The following is a 20,410-nucleotide window of genomic DNA, read 5'->3' on the forward strand; positions in this document are numbered from 1 at the left end:
TAACACCCATTGCTCATCCCAACAAGTGCCCTCCTTAATGCCCATCACCCATTTAGCCCATCCCCCCATCCCCTCCAGCAACCCTTAGCTTGTTTTCCTCCTGAGAGTCTCTATGGTTTGCCTCCCTCTCTGTTTTTATCTTATTTTATTTTTCCTTCCCCTCCCCTATGTTCATGTGTTTTGTTTCTTAAATTCCACATAGGAGTGAAATCATATGGTATTTGTCTTTCTCTGACTGACTTATTTTGCTTGTTTGCCTTATTTTTAACACTACTCAACAATTCTTTGTTTTCTTTAACCAGAATCCAAGGGCTGGTTTTATACTGAGTCTCCCCACCGTGAAGCAGAAGAGCTGGACATCAGCCTTGACATCACTGCAGCAGACTTGACATTCACGAGGTGTGTGTCTGAGATGGTCTGGGTATTCCAGTAGCACTGAAGCATTTCATTTTCATCCAGTGTCAATGTTTTCTATGCATGGACATGTAAAATCACTAGCCATTCAACTATCCCTGAAGCTTTATCTCTCACTTGAGCAATTTTAACTGGCTGGAGCACTCACTTTTGTTTTGTTTTGTTTTGTTTTCTGTGGAAAAAAAAATTGGTTTTTTTTTTTTGGTCTTTTATTCAAGTTACTGTTTTCAGTGACAAAAGGAAGAACATTCAGGCTTGTCCTGGGCTGTGGCTGCTGACTCAGTCCTCTACACTTGCCCGCAGGAAACCTAATCACACCTCAGCAAATGTGCCAATTACTCTAGTTTCTACTCTAGTTGCTCAAAAACAATGAAAATTGTTAGTGTTAAACTGTGAACACCAGTCAGTGACTCTGATACCTCTAGAGTCAAGTTTTCCTCACAATCGAGACCAGCTCCAAATAGCAAAGACTATCACTAGACCCCTGATTTAATGTATTCTCTTTTTCTCACCTCTCTCCTAATTTTTGCTTCTTGATTATATTCAAGTATAATCTCTTGAAAGGTCTGCTCCCCCTGTGCCAGTTTTGGTCTGTGGGGTGTGGGTCCCCAGGTGCACCATGGCACAGTAATCATTTCACACGGTACCAAAATGGTTGAGTGGCTCTACTTTACATAATACCCCAGCGGCACTCGACAGCTATAATCAGTAATCAGCCTTCACTCCTCCTGGTTCAATAATCCCATTTGCTGTTTTTCACTTAGTTTTTAGTCTCCTGTCCTTGAAGCTTCCGCGTGGCTCCTTTCTGAACTTTTACCAAGTTAACTAGGTCCCACTGCTTTGAAGTGATCAGCGCTATAGGTAGCAGTCTTGGAAGGACCCAAGCAGCCCAGTCACATGATTACAGGACAGAACGAAGACCTCTCGAGTGTTTGGGGTACAGAACAATGCCCAGGGTAGTTGCCTCTGCCCAACCAGGCCAGTGAGGCTGGAAGCAAGGTGCTCATGTTTGTGGTATTCCAAGATGTTTTAAAGGAAGGGAGTTTAAAAATGTATCAGCATTACCATTTTCATCACATGGAGTATTTCATTTAATGTTTACATTACACATATTATATCATTTAATTTATTGTCCATGAGAACCCTGAGAAGGAGGTCGTTACTGCCTCCATTTAACAGATGAAAAAGCCGTCTCAGAGAGAAGGTGTTACAAATCAGAATGAGAGTCCAGGTTTGTCTGACTCCAGAGTACAAGCTCTTATACCAAATCATGCTGTTTTGTATACAGCAGTGGGTAAGGAAAGGCTTTTCCATCTCAGAAACAACCCACTGGGGCTAATTCTCAAATTAGTCAAATTATCCAAATGGCATATTAATCCCCATAACTTTGCAGAAACCAGAAGTTTCTATTTTACCTCTCCTTTCCCAGTTTAGTATCACTTGGGAGTGTGGATAGAGGGAAATGGAAATATAAGAAAAGGAAGAAAGAAAATTGATATGGTACCAAAGATACAATGTAGAATTATTTTTGAAAATAATTTTGAAATGCATGAATGGGATTTCTAGGAGACTACAGTCAAATTAATAACTTGTCTATGCAGTTTCAAAACTTTGAAATCTTCTTGGGGTGCCTGGGTGGCTCAGTCAGTTGAGTGTCTGCCTTTGGCTGGGTCCACGATCCCAGGGTCCTGGGATCCAGCCCCGCATCGGGCTCCCTTCTCAGTGGGGAGCCTGCTTCTCCCTCTCCCTCTGCCTCTGCCTCTCCGCCTGGCTTGTGCGTGCTCTCTTTCTCTCTCAAATAAATGAATAAAATTAAAAAAAAACCAAAAACTTAGAAAGCTTCTTGATTATAGGAAGATTTGGCTGCAATTTCTGTATTAATGGAGTGTCTAGGCACTCCATCTTCAGATGGACATTTGTTAATGGCTCCACACTGTCACCATGTGCCCATCTCTATCAAATCTGTAGACAAATGGTCTCTGTCTTGAGTTTATATAAATTATCTTATGCTGATGTCCTTTATCTTTCCTTTATTATTATTATTTTTTTCTCTCACTTTCCAATACATCAATATGATTTTGATACCAACTGATACCAATTTCCATAATATCTACTATCTACACAGATTACCTATAAATTAAAGTGCCCTCAGTACTGCCCAGGTCTGCCTCTTGTAAAAACACTTACATCTGTCTAGTTGACTCAGAACCCCTCCTTACAAAAGGAAGTTCAACATTTTTAAATTGAAGTATAGTTGGCACGCGATGTTAACATTAGTTTCAGGTGGACAAGATGGTGATTCAACAAGTACATGTTACAAGCCATGCTCACCAGCAGTGTGGTGACCATCTGTCACCACACAACACTCTTACAATACCACAGACTATATTCCCTATGCTGTATCTTTCATCCCCATGACTTATTCATTCCTTAACTGGAAGATTTCAACATTTTTTTAAAGGTTTTATTCACTCATTTGAGAGAGACAGGAGAGCACAAGCAGGGGGAGAGGCAGAGAGAGAGGGAGAAGCAGACTCCCCACCAAGCTGGGAGTCCATCATGGGGCCCTATCCCAGGACCCTGAGATCATGACCTGAGCCGAAGGCAGACACCGAACCATCTGAGCCACCCAGGTGCCCCCAGATTTCAACATTTTTAAAAACATAATTTTCCAGTAAATTATGAACATGTCTCATAGTCTATACACCACTGAATATATTCTCTTTTTTTCAAAAAAGCCTATATTATAAGGATGTAACTGTAACCACTAAATGTTATTTAATGTCCAGAAGAGTACAATTGATGCTGCATTGATTTGCTTCACACTAAAAACCAGGGTATTTGGGAGAATAATCTTTTTTTCCCAGAAATATCAGAATTTACTCTCTTGAAAAGAGAGATTTATTTTGAAGTAGGTAATTATTTTCAGTAATAATTTCCCATATTTTCTGTTATTAAAAGTTTATATTTTTGGGGGGGAGATGAAGTGATCAATTTATATTTGTATTAACATTTAATTTTAACAACTAAATTTGAAGTATAAAAATTGCTTTCCTTATTATTTTCATTAATGTTTATTTACTCTGATTATGGTTAAATTAAAATTAAAACCTTTTGGTGTTCCCATCAATTTAAAGAAAAACAACAGGAAAGATTAAGTGAGGTAGACAAATCTACTTGAAGTATAAAGTTAGAATAAGATTAGAAGGAAATCCAAGGGGTGCTTGGGTGGCTCACTCAGTTAAGCATCTGCCTTCAGCTCAGGTCATGATCCCAGGGTTTTGGGATAGAGTCCCATGTCAGGCTCCTTGCTGACCCTTCTCCTTCTCCTGCTCCCCCTGCTTGTGCTCTCTCTTTCTCTCAAATAAACAAATAAAATCTTAAAAAAAAAAAAAAAAAAAAGAAGGAACTCCAGGAAAATAAAGGGAATTTCATTTGTTGAAATGGTGTAATTATTTTTTTTAATTTAACAATATAGCATTTGTAATACATAAAAATTTTAACTCCAAATTTATTAACAGACACAAAAGCAGAGCCTAATATTATGAATAATAATATGTGTACCACCTTAGTTCAATAATTACTACCTTTTCTCATGCTTACTTCATCCATATTTTTCTTTTTTTTCTTTATTTTAAAACAAATCCCTGAGATATCCTACTATTTCACCATTTTTTCATATCATGTCACTCTGAAATATTTCTCTGAAAAATAAGAATATTTTCTTACATAATCACAACACCAGTATCACGCCATCAAAGGAAATATTAATTCCTTAATATAATCCTCAGTCCATAGTCAAAGTTCCCCCAATTATCTCATAAATATCTTTTTATACTTGGTTTGTTCAAATCAGGATCCAAATAAGTTCCACTCTGCATTTGATACTTACATCTCTTAAATCACTTCTCTTCTTCAGGTTTTCTTTCCAAGATCTTCACTTATAAAAACCAGGTCAGTCCTGTAGAGTATCCCACGTTCTGGGCTTTTCAATGCTTTCTTGTGGTGTCAATTCAATTGTTCTTCTCTCCCCTGTATTTCCTGTTATCTGAAATTAAGATCTAAATGTGATTAGATTCTGCTTTGTTTTCTTTTTCTTTCCTTTTTTTTTTGCATAAATATTGTACAGATAGTGTTTTGTACTTCATAGTGCCTCACACTGAGGAGCATGTGTCTGGTTGATACACTTTTAGTGATGCTAAGATGGACCTCGAGTTCAGAGGAAAGCAATCAGTCCTCCTATTGTGTAGCTCTCCATCGAATTTTACCCTAATGGTTCTTAGAAGACTCAATTATTTCATTGGAGATTGCCAAATAGTAGTTTTCTACTTTTATCATTCTTCTTGTCTTTTCTATTTTTATCATTCCTTTTGGCTGTAATTCTTCTTTAAAAAAGAGCTTTGCATAATCAAATACATCAATTTAGATACTTTGCCAATTAATTTATACAGGAAAGGTAAGATAAATGCTGAACTCTTTCCTAATTACCAGTTTCCAGACTAAGAAGTTAGTTCTCTGGCCACCTCCAATGGTGATAACAGACAATTTCTTTTTTCTTTTCCTTTTTTTAAATTGTTGTTTGTTCATTTTTTAAATTTAACTTTTCTGTTTTTTCTTTCTTAAAAATAATGAACTCATAAATTTTTATAAATTCAATGTGTTTGAATCAAGTGTAGTCACTTTTTCTTTTAGGGGTTCAAATTGTCCCATCTTGGACAGTTCAAAGGATCTTTTCAATCTGGCTATGTCCTTTTGATATAACCAAATTCATCATTGATAGTTTCTTTGGTTTCTGGTGAATGTGCATGCCCACACACACACAGTCTCAATCCATCTCATATATTTTCTATTTCAGGTTTGTAATCAGTCATTTTCCAATCATTTCCCAATTAGGGAATTGGTGGGGAATTTCTAGTAGACCACAATTTGGACCAGGAATATTCATTGTTTCTAAATTATTACTATTTCTAGGTCTTTCCAGTGTATTGAACTAGGAAATACACATTTTAAGAAAAATTGTGGTAAAATACACATAACATAAAATTGGTCATTTTAACTGTTTTTAAGTGCATAGTTCAACGATATTAAGTACATTCACATAGCTCCATAACCAATCTCCGGAACACTCTTCATCTTGCAAAACTGAAACTCTATACTCATTTGTTGTTATTTACAACTCCCCATTCTCCCAGACCCTTAGCCCCTGGCAACCACATTTCTCCTTTCTGTGTCATAAATTTTACTACTCTAGGTACATCAAACAAGTGGAATCATACAATAGTTGTCTTTTTTGTGATTGTCTTATTTCACTTAGCATGATGTCCCTCAGGTTCTCTGTGTTGTAGCATGTGTCAGAATTCTCTCCTTTTTAAGACTGAATAATATTCCCATTGTATTTTGTACCATATTTTGTTTATCGATTCATTCACCAATGCATAGTTGGGTTGCTTCCCCATTTGCCTGTTGTGATAATGCTGCTTTTAACATAGGTGTACAAATATCTTTTGGAGACTCTGCTCTCAGTTCCTTTAGGTATAGAGGTATACCTAGAAGTGGAATTGCTGAATCATATGGTAATTCTTTTTTCCATATTTTTAGGAACTTCCATCTTTTTCCATAGCAGCTGTGCCATTTTACATTCCTGTCAATAGTCACAAAGTTTCTAATTTCTCCACATCCTTGCCAATAGTTTTCTTTTCCCTTTTTAATAGTAGACATTCTAGTGGTTATATGGTGGTATCTCATTGTGGTTTTGATTTACATTTCCTTAATGATTATGATGTTGAACATTTTTTCATATGTTTATTGGCCATTTGTATAACTTCTTTGGAGAAATGTTTATTTGAGTTCTTTGTCCATTTTTTATTGGTTTGTTTTTATTGTTGTTGAGTTGTGGAAGTTCTTTATATATTCTGAATATTACTCCCTTATCAGATAATATGATTTGCAAATATTTTCTCTCATTCCATAGGTTGCCTTTCATCCTGCTGATTGTGTCCTTTGATGCACAGTTTTTAATATTGATGTATTTTTTTACTCTTGTTGCCTGTGGTTTTGTTTTTTTGTTTGTTTGTTTTGGTCCAAACAGTACTTGCCAAATCCAGTGTCATGAAGATTTCCCCCTATGTGTTCTTCTTCTTCTTTTTTTTTTTTTAAAGATTTTATTTATTTATTTGACAGAGAGAGACATAGCGAGAGCAGGAACACAAGCAGGGGGAGTGGGAGAGGGAGAAGCAGGCTTCCTGCGGAGCAGGGCGCCTGATGTGGGACTCGATCCCAGGACCCTGGGATCATGACCTGAGCTGAAGGCAGACGCTTAATGACTGAGCCACCCAGGCGCCCCCCCATGTGTTCTTCTAAGAGTTTTATAGTTTTGGGTCTTATGTTTACGGGTCTTTGATCCATTTTGAGGTTTTTTTTTTTTTTAAGATTTTATTTATTTATTTGAGCGAGAGAGTGTGAGCAGGGGAGGAGCAGAAGGTGAGGGAAACGGACAAGCAGACTCCGCACTGAGCCCAGAGGCTGATATGGGGCTTGATCCTAGGACCCTGAGATCATGACCTGAGCTGAAGCCAAGAGTCAGACGCTTAACTGACTGAGCCAACAGGCACCCCTTGAGTTATTTTTTTATATAGTGTAAAGTAAGGATCCAACTTCATTCTTTTGCAAGTGGATATCCAGTTTTCCAAATACTATTTGTTGAAGATACTGTTCCATTCTCCAAGAATGGTCTTGGCACCCTTGTCAAAAATCATTTGACCATGTATGTTAGGACTTATGGGTTCTCTAGTCTGTTCCATTGGTCTATATGTCTGTCTTTATGCCAGTACCACATTGTTTTGATTACTACAGCTTTGAAATCAGGAAGTTTGAGACCTCCAAATTTGTTCTTCTTTTTCAAGGTTGTTTAGGCTATTCAGAGTCCCTTGAGATTCAATATGATTTTAGGATGAGTTTTTCTATTTCTATAAAAAAATGCCATCGGGATTTTGATAGAGATTGCATTGAATCTATAGATTGCTTTGGGTTGACATCCTAACAATATTAAGTCTTCCAATCCATGAACATGGGATGTTTTTAAATTTATTTGTGTCTTCCTTAATTTCTTTCAGCAATCTTTTATAGTTTTCAGTGTATAAGTCTTTCACCTCCTTAGATTAAACTTACTCCTAAGTAGTTCTTTTTATTTTATTTTATTTTTAAAGATTTTATTTATTTATTCAACAGAGAGAGACACAGTGAGAGAGAGAACACAGGCAGGAGGAATGGGAGAGGGAGAAGCAGGCTTCCCACCGAGCAGGGAGCCTGATACAGGGCTCGATCCCAGGACCCTGGGATCATGACCTGAGCTGAAGGCAGATGCTTAACCACTGAGCCACCCAGGCACCCCTAGTTCATTCTTTTTAATGCTATCGTAAATGGAATTGATTTTTAAATTTCCTTTTATGGATTGATGTATGCACATACAACTGATTTTTGTGTATTGATTTTGTACCCCACAATTTTGCTGAATTTATTTGTAGTTCTAACAGGTTTTGCGTGTGTGTGCATGCGTGTGTTTATGTGTGTGTGTGTGTGTAATCTTTATAGAGTTTTCTACAAATCAGATCATATCTTCTTCAAACAATCATAATTTCACTTCTTCCTTTTGTTTTGGATGCATTTGTTTCTTTTTCTTGCTTAATTATTCTGTATAGAACTTCCAGTACTGTGTTGAATAGAAGTGGTGGAAATGGGCATCCTTATCTTGTGGCCTTAGAGGAAAAGCTTTGTCTTTCACCATTAAGTATGATGTTGGCTGTTGCCTTCATTTTGAGGTAATTTCCTTCTATTCCTAGTTTGCTGCATGTTTTTATGAATTAAATGGAATGTTTTAAAGAGCAAGATTAAGAATGAAAGTTACACTAACTAACTGCTTTCTAAGGTGTTACTTTAATGTTACTTTGTAATCTTCACAAGGTATTGAAATAACCATCATATTTGTTGTTAAGTAATAGTGAACACGTGTTTACTCATTCATTCAATAACTATTGTTTGCTCTCTACATGTGTCAGGTACTTCTGGGAACTTGGAGGGGGGGAACACAAAGTAGCGGCTCTCATGGAGTTTGCACTTTAGTGGAGGAAGATAGAAAATAATCAAAGAAAAAATGAATAGAAAAATATCAGATAGTAACCGGTGCCTTGCAGAGAATTAAAATATGGCAATGTGACAGAGAGGGGAACTATTTTAGATTGGAAGATAGGGAAGGCCTTCTAAAGAAGTCATAGTTAAGCTGAGATCTGATTGATAAGAAGGAAGTAGACATATGAAGAGCAAGCATTTCAAAGAGGGAATGACAAGGACAAAAACTCCAAGAGAGGAGCATACCTGGTGAAGTCATGGAACAGAGAGAAGATCACTGTGATTAAAGTACGGTGCGCAAAGGGGAGATGGTTTAAGATAAGGTCAAAGAAGAGGGGTGGTTATTTTTCCCTAAGTGTAAAGAGAAGCAATGTAATCATATATGTAAAGCTCTGTGTTAGACACATAAACACTTAAGATATACCCACTACCCTTAAGAAAGGTAGAATCTTATAAGGTCTCTAATAAAAAATATGTAACTGACCAAATTTGGAATTATATGCTTGAACCATCTTAGCTATGCTTATATGCTTATTTACATTGATATATAACAATTGGAATCTCATGTCACCCTTTCCTTTTAGATATATTTATTTATATATATTCATTATGTACTAAATTATTTATATAAATATAATATGAATATAATATTGTATTCATATATATTAAATTATTTATATTTATATATATAAGTTAAGAGATAAACAGGAAGTGACATAGAGGGAGGTGAAAATGTCACCTTAGTATTATTAAAAATGCTGGTGTTGGTGAACATGGCTAATTACAGACTTACCTGCCTCGTCACAGTGGAGATGTAACAGGGCAGACAATGTATCTATAAAATTACACAAGGGATCAGAGATATTAAAGTGCAATGAACAAACATCTGGATTCTAGAGCCAGACTTCCCGGGTTCCAATCTCGGTGCTGTAACTTCCTAGTTTTTCAATGTGACCTCTCAATTCCATTTCCTTACCTATATAATGTGGATAATACTAATATTATTTCATAGTGGGGATTGTGCCACATATGTTCGGCATCTTGTTCATGATGCATACATAATATATATCCAATGTCTTTCCATAGCCATAAATTCAGGTCCAATGCATTATTTTTTAAAGCTGCTGATTGTTATATTCCATGGATATATTAGAATTTATTTAATCAATTTTGCCTTTCTCTGAATGTCATATAGCTGGAGTCATACAGGACGTAAACTTTTTAGACTGGTTTCTTTCACTTAGTAATATGTATTTAAATTTGCTCCATGTCTTTTCATGGCTTAATAGCTCATTTCTTTTTAGCATTGAATAATATTGCATCATCTGGATGTACCACAGTTTATTTATCCATTCACCTACTGAGGCCATCTTCATTGCTTCCAGGTTTTAGCAATTATGAATAGGGCTATTATAAACATTTGTGTGTAGATTTTTCTCTTGACATAAGTTTTTACCTCCTCTGGTCAGATACGTAGGAGTGTGATTGCTAGATCATATGGTAAGAGTAAGTGTAGCTTTGTAGGAAACTGCCAGACTGTTTTTCCAAAGTGTCCATACCATCTTCCCACTAGCAATGAATGAGAGTCCCTGTTGTTCCATATCCTTGCCAGCACCTGGTGTCATCAGTGTTGGGATTTTGGCTATTCTAACAGGTGTCTAGTTGGTTCTGGTTGTTGTAATTTGCAATTCCCCAATGACATATGATGTGGAACATCTTTTCATATGCTTATTTGCCTTCTATATATCTCCCTGGGTCTTTGGCCTATTTTTAATCAGGTTGCTTGTTTTCTTACTGTTATGTTTTAAAAGTTCTTTATATATTTTGGATAAATGCCCTTTATCAGATATGTCTTTTATATATGTTTTCTCCCTACTGGTGAAATTGAAGTATCTCATTTCCATAGCCAGTGAGCTGACTATACAAAAAAAAAAACAAAACAGTTTGGTTGACATTTCAGGCATGTGGCAGCCATAGCAGTTCTAAATAGGGAATTCTTACCACCGTAGAGCGAAAAGCCTATGACATCAGCCAACAACAATGCAGAAATCCTAACGTAGAAAAGCCACAGGGATTGTTCTTCTGAATGCTATATGGAAAATATTCCTAGGAAATATAACAAAAATTTATTTTGAATTGTTCCCAGTCTAATTAAAAATGTACATTTTTGATCAGGAAAATTTTTAGATATAATTTGAAGGCACTTAAATCCCAGTATATATATTGGAAATTTGAAATAAAAAGTTCTAGGGACACCTGGGTGGTTCAGTCGTTAGGCGTCTGCCTTCCGCTCAGGTCATGATCCCAGGGTCCTGGGATCCAGCCGCATGTCTGCCTTCCTGCTCGGCAGGAGGCCTGCTTCTCCCTCTCCCACTCTCCCTGCTTGTGTTCCCTCTCTCGCTGTGTCTCTCTCTGTCAAATAAATAAAATCTTTAAAAAAAAAAGTTCTAGGGGTGCCTGGGTGGCTCAGTGGGTTAAGCACCTGCCTTCTACTCAGGTCATGGTCCTGGAGTTCTGGGATTAAGGGATTGAACCCTGAATTAGGCTCCCTGCTCAGCGAGGAGTATTCTTCACCCTCTCCCTCTGCTGTGCTCTCTCTCTCAAATAAATAAAATCTTTTTTAAAAATTAAAATTAAAAAAAGAAATAAAAAGTTCTAGTTTCTCTTTGAAGTTTATTTTACCTTGAAAATTAAAGACAAACACTCTTTAGTTGTATGGTTTGATTACAAATTACTTTACTTTTTCTGTTCTACTTCCTACAGGTTAGCTAATACTGCAGTGAATATCTTGTTATACCAAAATATTTGGACACTTATTTGATGTTTAAAAAAAATGTTTTAGATAAGACTAATCAGTGTTTGACTCAAAAATCCAGGACAACAACAAAAAGTTTTTGTTTAGGCTCTTGGTCTATAAAAGAAACTGATCATATGTGGGCTTAAAATACTGATTCTTAATGTTTGGGGATTAAGATTCCATTAAAACCAGAATTACCTGCAAAAATACAGATATATGTGTAAGTGAAATCCTGTCTACAATTTTAGGGGTTCATGTATTTGTGGTTTCCCATACATAGGTACACAGCAACAACTCTATCTTAGATAGTGTGTTATGGGGATTAATGTGGAGGAGGAGGGTGCTTTTACTCACCAAACAAACATACCTTCTGACTAACCTAGCCTTCCCACTCCCTAATGAATCTGGCCTAAAATCAAGCTACTCTTAACTCAAACTAGCAAATTTTCTCAATACTCAAAAGTAGTTAAATGAGAAAAAGAAATGATGTGTTATAGTCACTTGCCATAGCTCATTGGTAGCACCATCATTTCCCGTACTGAGTGACCCTGGTTCCTAAAAATAACTCCAGTGCTATTCAACTGCTTATATTTGGCATATTCTTCATTCTTATTTGGGAAAGCACATTCCCTTCTCCAGCTGAAGAAACTCAGTGTCTGAAAAGAGCTGCCTAAAAACACTGCTCCCTCTGGGCTCTTAAAAATGTTCAGCATCTGAAAGCTGGCGGCGAGGGCTCACACCCAGTGGAGGCAATACTCTGTGGACTGAGCAACAGAAAAATGGGGACACTATATATGGAAAACAGGAAGCAGAACTAGTTGAGGTGGCCTCACTCATAAGTTACCCATATTTAAAGCTATAATCCAGCAATTGTTATCTAGAAAAGGAAAAGACTTAATAGCTTAGCCTAAGTTATAAGGGACACAGTGCAAATCAGGCCAGACCGTTCTGACATTTTCCACCTTACTTTTAAATAAGCAAAAGAGTAAAGTCTCAGGACTGGCTAGTCAAATACATGGACACAGACAATGTATACAGAGTTGGTAGCTGCCTTGTAGCAAACTGAATTTTTCATGGTTGCTCTACAATTAGGGTATTGAGGATTGTTCATGAAATCGAAGTCCCCACGCCAAAAAAACAAGTTCCAAAATAAAAGAACTTCCAGTTTCTCTGCATTATATGATTATTTGCATGTTATTTGTCTATTTGGAGACAAAAAAAAGAGAAGGAACTGGAAGGACTGTCTCACTTTTTATTGTTTTTCTAAAAGTCAATTAATTCCCAGGGCTTCTTCTTTTTCTTTAACCAAAGCACACAGATTCACATTTTAATAGAGGGATTTTAGTTTCTTAAGAAAAGAAATGGGGTTATTTATGATTAAGAAGCACTTCCACATTAGTATTATAAGACATCATTTATTCCTTCTCTCCCCATCTGTTCATCTTTGTCCCTTTTTTAATGTTTAAAAAGGAGTTACGTTCTAAGTAGCTAGAGGTGGCAGATGAGGAAAATATATTTAGGTTGCTCTGTAGAAACAGTTCTTAGAAAAGTAGCTGATGACTTACCTAGCCACTGTTAATCAGTCTGTTTCAGAAGCCATCACATACATTTATAACGGTATTTAAAACACAAGTCTTGTTGATCGACAAGGCTACTTTCAAAGATTTTCCTCAATTGAAGCTCCTAGTAGGGCATTTTCATTATTAGGAACTCCTTCATTTAGCATTCATTTAGCACACTCATCCCCACACAATTTTCCCCCTATCATTAATGTTAGAATTGGTTTTCACCTATAAACCTGGAACTTGATTTTCAATGTGTCCCTATGCATTCTCTTTGAATTTCTAAAAATATTTCTCATTCCTTATTGTCTGGACATTCTTATTTATTGGATGACTATAAAATCTATCATTCCTATCTGGATGTACTTTTGGGAATGAAAGGGGTGCTATTAATAATTATGCTTGGACAACAAGCTCTGGCTATCTTGGGCATACCAGAACACAGTCTCCCTGCTTATTTAAAAGTGATGTGGTGGGGGAGCGCCTGGGTGGCTCAGTTGATTAAGCGGCTGCCTTCGGCTATGGTCATGGTCTCAGGGTTCTGGGATCGAGCCCCACGTCGGGCTCCCTGCTTAGCAGAGAGTCTGTTTCTCCCTCTGCCCCTCCCCTTGCTCATGCTCTCTCTCTCTATCAAATAAATCAATAAAATCTTAAAAAAAAAAAAAAATAAAAGCGATCTGGTATGGATTGTGCCAGAGTGTGCCAATCAATGGCCAACACCAAGAAAAATTTGGTCTTAGGTATACTTCTATTCTTACAATGCAGACATTCATCCTTTGTTCTAACCACACAGGATCCTCTGATGCTTATTGCACTTGGAAAATGAATGAATACTAAACTATTTACCCATAAAGGTTTATACTGTTTAAGGTTGTTTCCACTGTCGAAGATTGAAAAGGCTTCAAGCAATCACAGGGCAATTTGTGCCTTACTGAACAGGGTAATATTGAGAGGGTAAGTCCCAAGACTGCTCAAAGTGCAAGAGAAAGATAGCTATCCACTCCTGAAGCCAAAATTGACTCACTCCCCATCCTGTATTTCATAATCATGGGATTAAATACAACCTGCTAGATCTAAAGGTCAGTAATCAAACTGTGATCCCACTGTTTAAGAGATAATCGAGTTCCTGAGAACCTTTAGTTTCTTTTGTTCCTCACTAAATATTAGTGGTTCTTTTCATTTATGTAAGCCTACCCTTTAATTATACATAGAAGTAGGGATTAAAGGCCGATTAAAAGGAACCTGTGTATCCAATAAAGTCTTTGTGGGTGAGCAACATTGAAACTTCACTTTGGAAAAGAGTAGGTGAATGAAGATACATTTCTTTCTTTCTTTCTTTCTTTCTTTTGTTAAGATTTATTTATTTTAGCAAAAGGGGGCAGGGGTAAGGGGAGAGGGAGTGGGAGAGAGAAACCCAAGCCGACCTGGCGCTGAGTGCAGAGCTGGACATGGGGCTCAATCTCATGACTCTGAGATCAGGACCTGACATGAAACCAAAAGTCGGATGCTTAATCCAACTGTGCCACCCAGGCACCCTGAATAGAGATACATTTCAAGGCACGTATGGTGACAAAACTAAAGCCAACTTTTAATTATCAGACATAATGACTTATGAGATGGAAGAAGACTACTTATAATTGGGAGACAGTATAGGTACAATATAATTCGTTTGAAAGTTAAGGTACCAATAGATATCCTATCATGATATGATCTAGCAATGTGACTTACACTATTCCTGCTTACTAGGACTTCCTGTTCAGCATGGTAAGACAGACGAATCCTTTTTCTTTTTTTAAGTAGTCATAAATTTTATAGTTAGCTAACTAACCATTAATAATTATATGAAATCACAGGTAGAGCCATACTCCTGACCTATCACTGCTTTTCTCAGATGACATATTTTTAGTTTCTTTTTCAAGGCTCATGACTTCTGTACATAAATTGCTATTCACACTTCAGTTTAGCCAAATGTTCCAACCTGGTCCCAAGGGAGCAAAAGGACCTATTTACTCATTTATCAAGTATTAGCTGAGCCCCTGTTCTGTGTCCTGGAACAGTGTTTGACACTGGGATTAGAGAGATGATTCAACTGCCCTTGAACTAATTTAGCTTAGGGTTGTACAAATCTAAACCTCGTAATATCCTGGTGGCAAAGACTGCCTCCTCAAATCACACACAGGGAAATGTAGTGCGAATCAGGCATAGATCAATTATGCTTTATCTTTGAACTTCAGTCTCTCATATTGAGACCAGGCCACTTACTACTAATTGTGAACAGTGGTGTAACCAAGAATCCAAGATTCTTTAAGTCCAAGAATGTTGAGGTCTTGTGGCAGCGTTACCATTGATATATTAATACAGAAACATCATTTAGCCTCATCCATTAAGTGGGAAAAATCATGTTCATTTCTTCGAGGTCTTTAGAGATGATCTAACCAACAGATTTGATTTTGCTGGTGAGCAATATGCAAACTTTCCACAGGTAGGATTATTTTATTTTCTCTTAATTAAAATGGGCAGCCAAGTGGGCATCTCAGCTTCTAATTTCCCCCAAGTGAAACACGACTTCTCAGTTTCACCAATTCTATTCGAACTCTATTCCCAACAGGGTGCTGAGGCTGGCCTGGTGGCAGGGCACAACGTTTTCTGTTAACAGGAGGCAGCCTGCCAGCAGCATATTCTGAATTACTGGGTTTCAGTATGACGTTGGGTGGTACAAGTTTCAATCCTCTTATCAAAATGTGTCCAGCCATGCTCATAATGAATGTTTCCCTTCTCTTTCAAAGGTTCCGTCTCCAGCCCTCATCTCCACCTACTAAAAAAAAGTGAAGAGAAACAGACACTATATTCTTACGGATGGAATTTTGCCTCCTATCCCTGTTCCCCACAAATGGACCTCCAGATTAATTGAACAAAAGCAGATCCCTCAATCACCAGTTTTTTTCTCTAAAGCTTTCCTAAAAACCCATCTTTCTTGGCATCGACCTCCTTCCTGTCTTCACCCCTTCATCGACTCAAGTCAAGCAAATTATCACTCCAGAAAACAGTACTGGCTTTAGCTAATTCCCTTCCAGCAGTTAAACGTTTTGGGCCCCACGAAGCCCTGTCGGGTGGGTGGCTGTCTCCACTTGCCTGGGACTGAAGGAGCTGCCGGGACAATCCTGGGCAAAAGGGACGGCGGGGTGTGGCTCTGGGGAAGTAGAACGTAAGGCCGAAAAGGAGTCCAGCCCCCGGTTCCCTACGGCCCATCCAGGCTTCCCTCGCGGGAGGACAGTAGAGCTCGCCGGGGCCGTGCGGGGCACTGGTGCTCACCCCAACGCCTCCCTCCCTCGGCGGGAAAGGAAACTGAGGCACGGCGAAGGCCCGGCCGGGCCCCACGCCCCGCCCTCCGCGACTGCCCGGGCCCCGCTCCCGCCCTACTCCTTTGTCCAGGCCGCGGTCTTCCGGCCGCCTCCTCCGCCTCCGCCGCCGCCTCCTCGCCTCCCGCGCGGCTGACGCGGCCAGCGAGGAATGCGTTTCCGGAGGGAGAGCTCGGCGGTGGCGGCCTGAGGAGCGGGATCGGCCGCGTCGAGGAGGCGGTGCCGCGGGCGTCGTTTCCTGCCGGGAGGCGGCTCCGGGCCGCCGAGTCTCCTCCTCCCGCTCCCGAGGAGGAGGAGCCGCCGCCGCCCGCCGCGCCCGAGAGCCGGGAGGCCGCGCCAGCCCACGGGAGAGGCCGAGCGGGAGCCGCGGAGCAGCAGGCCCGAGCCGAGCGCGCCGGGGCCTGGACGCCGCCCGGGGAAAGTAGGCGCCCTGGGGAGCGGGGCGGGGCGGGGCGGGCGGCGGCCGCGGGGCTCCTGGGCGCCGCCGGACCTCGGGCGGTCAGCCGCGGGCCGGGCCCCGCGTGGGGCGGGGGGAACACCTTGGGGCCGGGTGGGCCGCCGGGGCCGGGGCGGGGTGGGGGCGGAATCCTGCCCTGGGGCCGGAGAGGAAGTCCGGGCCGGCGGCCGCGCTCCCGGCTTCTCCCGCGGCCCTTCCTGCCCTCCCCAGGCGCGGGCGGCCCGAGGGCGTTGCGAGTGGGAGGGTCGCGGGCCTGGGCGCTGTCACGTCGCGGCGGGGGTCGGCGGAGGACCGGACCCGGGCCCGCGACCGGCCTCCGGGACACCTGCCATTCATAGGGAGCCTGGCCTGACCCGTGGCCTGGGCTCCGTTGCGCGAACTGACCCCGCGCGGCGCCCAGGTTTCCGGGCTCCGGCGCGTGCAGGTGAGAAGGCGAGTGGAGGCCTCCCCGGGACTCGACGCTGTAGGACTTGGAACGATCCTTGACGGTTTCCCTTTGTTGCCATTCCAGTCGCCGGCTGCTTTTCCTTTGAGCAGCGTTGAGTTGAGTAATTCGCTTCCAACTTCCAGAAGTTGGGCCCCCGCCTTCAGGGCCCGTAGCCTGGGGTGAATTGTAGGCTGGGCCCAGACAAAAGTTGGCTCGGTGGAGCCGCTAGGAAAAGAAGCGCGGTGTTGGCATACGTGCGTTTTTCCACGTAATGTTTATGAGGCCGCCCTGGAGTGTGGGGTCCCTCAGCGGTGAGAGTCCCGGGCGCTCCGCAGGATTCAGCGCCCGACCTGCGCCGGGTGCCGTCTTACTACGTGTAAATTCTTGTGCTTCCTAACCAGTTGTAGTTTTACGAATACCAGTATTTTATGCCTAAGTCATTTTTATTTCACCAGATTTGTGCTTTGGAGTCAGAATCTAGCACTAGCAAATTACCCTCTTTAGGCTTCCATTTTCTCATCTGTAAAATGGGAACAAGAATACCCACACTAATAATAAAAGTAGCTGTTACAGTAACGACAGTGTGGGCCATGCTTAGCTCGAGGCACTTTACCTGTATTTTCTCATTTTATCCTGGAACCGGTACAGTGAGGTAGGCGCCATTTTTATCCCCATTTTACAAATGAAGAAACTGAGGCACAGGACGCATAAATAATTTGCCTGTGATCACCCAGCTAGTGAGTGGAGAACCCATGGGGTCTAGCGCCAGAGCCCATGTTTGAACCACAGGTAACCTTCCATAACTACAGTATACTTGTGAAAATCAAATGTAGTACGTAAAACAGTTTAGAGTCGAGTAGATGTTCAATAAATAGGACTCCTTTTCATCTCTTCTTGATATATTAAAAAGATTTTTTTAAAAAAATCTCAGGATGTAATTGATAACATCATTAGCAAGGTTTCTTCGGGTCGCATTCATGTGGGTAGAATTACCGGGTTGTTATTTTTTGTTGTTTTGATGGTACAAAAATAACGTGAAATGAATTTTGATTAGACATCTTTCTTAACGTACAGCCTTTAGGTTATATTAATAGACCACTTTTAGAAATGATTAAGAAACTTTAGATGGAAGTTAACCTGTTCTACATTTGGGGGCATCTAGGTGCAGAGGGGATAGGACTTAAGAGTTTCCACTACAGTGTTCATATTTTTAAATAATTTTAGTTCATTGATCAATATTAAATGAATGACTTAAGATAATGAAGTGATGCATACAAAACAGAAGAAACAAATCAGTATTTTGGGGACAGGTCTCTGAGGAAAAAGCCATTAATTTATCCTAAAATTCAGTATAAAATGGAAGATGTTATTAAAATGTTAGCTAAAAAGGGAATGCGGTTAATACTTCTGTAAATAGAAAGGAAATCAACTCCAAATTAAGGCATCTGTGTTGACTTCACAGACCTAAAATTTAAAGTTTTTGTAATGTTGACTCTTTTTATTTTATTTTATTATTTTATTTTTTAAAAGATTTTATTTATTTATCTGACAGAGGAGACAACGAGAGAGGGAACCCAAGCAGGGGGAGTGAGAGAGGGAGAAGCAGGCCTCCCGTTGAGCAGGGAACCCAGTGCGGCTTCATCCCAGGACCCTGGGATCATGACCCGAGCCGAAGGCAGATGGTTAACGACTGAGCCACCCAGGCGCCCCTGTTGACTCTTTTTAAAAGAATGCTAAATTCTATATTATGATTATTTTATATTATTTTATAATATCCTCAACAATCTGTACATGAAAAAGTATGGAATCAACAATATTTAAAATTGCTAGACTTAGTAATTTTAACAATCACGTGGCTTTTTTCTTAACTTTCTGGTCAGTAGAATTAAAATCTGGCCCAAATTTCCATCACTGAATGAATGTGGAGTTCTGTATTGTTATCAATAAACTCCTAACTCCAGGAGCTTCTCTGGGGACATCTGGTCACTTTGTAATAGAATTAATCAGTTTAATGTGCTAGTTTTAATGGAATGCTTGCCACATAATGGCTTTATTGTTCAGATTCTTGCCAAATAAATTGTGGCTTACAACATGGGGGGGAGTAGTGTAATAGTCTACCTCAGGAAAATATCTTTCTTTAATAATTCGGTTGGTGCACTGGTCTGCTCTTAACTATACTGCTGGAATGATGAGGTGAAACATCTCCTGCCTGTTCAAAGTTGCAGAACTTCTGAGTTCTGAGATTTTCAGTTTCTGAATGTGTAACAAGCTGAATGTATCAGAGGATTTATATGGACTCTTGTTAAATTTTAGATTTCCCCACTCTGCATGGAAAGTTAGGATGCGTCAGGTTGTGGGTAGAATCCTAGAGGATTGTATTGTGCAAATATGTAAATATCTTTTGTATTAGCAGGTCTGTTCTAACTTTGGTTATATATTGTGGGATTTTTGTCCTTTTTTGTTGTAGTGAGAGTCTTGGTGAAGGGGGATGGGTTAACAGGGATAAGAGTAAGGAAGAGTGCATCAGTCTTGAGGATCCTGAAATGGTAGCAGTATCTATAGATGTAGAAAGCTGAAAAATATTACAGTATGTACTTGGTTTAAAGGAGGTGCAGTCCGCAAAACCCAGAACGGTAGCAACCTTAGAATATTTCAGTGGGTAAGTGAAAAAAATGTGGTATCTCTTCCTCAGGAGCCGTGTGCAAAAGGAGCCAAACTATATTCTTACGAATTTCTCTTCTTTTCAGAAATGGCTAATTGTAAGACTTAGAGTTATGTTTATAAAATAATATAGAGTGGGTTTTTGGAAGTCAGCTACCTTTAAACTTTTTGGTTTGTGGTCTTTGATGGTAAGGTTAGCTGTATTTAGCAATATGCTAAATTGTGTGTATCATCTTGAAATATGTGTGTGTGAGTAAAAAGAAATGGCTTCGAATATCCATCCTACATACCTAAATAAACACACACACACACCCATATAGATATATACGTATATATGTTTTACTTACTGGACTAGTGTCATTATACGTCTCCAAAGTGCAGGTTCCTGGACCCCAGGGATGTATAAATGACTCTTTGGAGTAAAGGAAGAAAATATGAGGCTTAATATTATATATACATACACATATACATATATATATATATACACACACACACACACATATACATATATATTCTTTAACCTTACTTAAAGTTTAAAATTTTTATTATTTTTCATATCTTACTATATTGCTATAGGAGTACGTGTATTTTAATTTATAAATAAATACG

General features: G+C 39.6%; 1 protein-coding gene and 1 long non-coding RNA gene across 8 annotated transcripts in view; one reads left to right on the forward strand and one right to left on the reverse strand.

Moving 5' to 3' along the window:
• LOC123844124 (uncharacterized) overlaps positions 1–16,367 on the reverse strand; it is a 55,349-nt gene extending 38,982 nt beyond the window's left edge. For 3 of the 4 annotated variants that reach the window (XR_010411656.1, XR_010411657.1, XR_010411658.1), the window contains exons 1-3: positions 16,030–16,367; positions 10,540–10,644; positions 4,307–4,462 (exon numbers count right to left, since the gene is read on the reverse strand). This is a non-coding gene — a long non-coding RNA (uncharacterized LOC123844124). The remainder of the gene's footprint in view (positions 1–4,306; positions 4,463–10,539; positions 10,645–16,029) is intronic. The other variant, XR_008506031.2, reaches the window with a different exon arrangement.
• Positions 16,368–16,541: 174 nt separating this feature from the next.
• ITGB1 (integrin subunit beta 1) overlaps positions 16,542–20,410 on the forward strand; it is a 45,662-nt gene continuing 41,793 nt past the window's right edge. For 2 of the 4 annotated variants that reach the window (XR_010411654.1, XM_045874218.3), the window contains exon 1: positions 16,542–16,677. The gene's annotated coding sequence lies outside the window, so the exon portion shown is untranslated. Of the gene's footprint in view, positions 16,678–16,974; positions 17,138–20,410 lie in introns of those variants that run through there. The other 2 variants (XM_045874217.3, XM_054507290.2) reach the window with 2 other exon arrangements.

Source organism: Mirounga angustirostris, unplaced genomic scaffold (genome assembly GCF_029215605.1).
Source record: "Mirounga angustirostris isolate CCGP_5_RB_7025 unplaced genomic scaffold, mMirAng1.0.hap1 SCAF_5, whole genome shotgun sequence".
Taxonomy (NCBI): Eukaryota; Metazoa; Chordata; class Mammalia; order Carnivora; family Phocidae; genus Mirounga; species Mirounga angustirostris.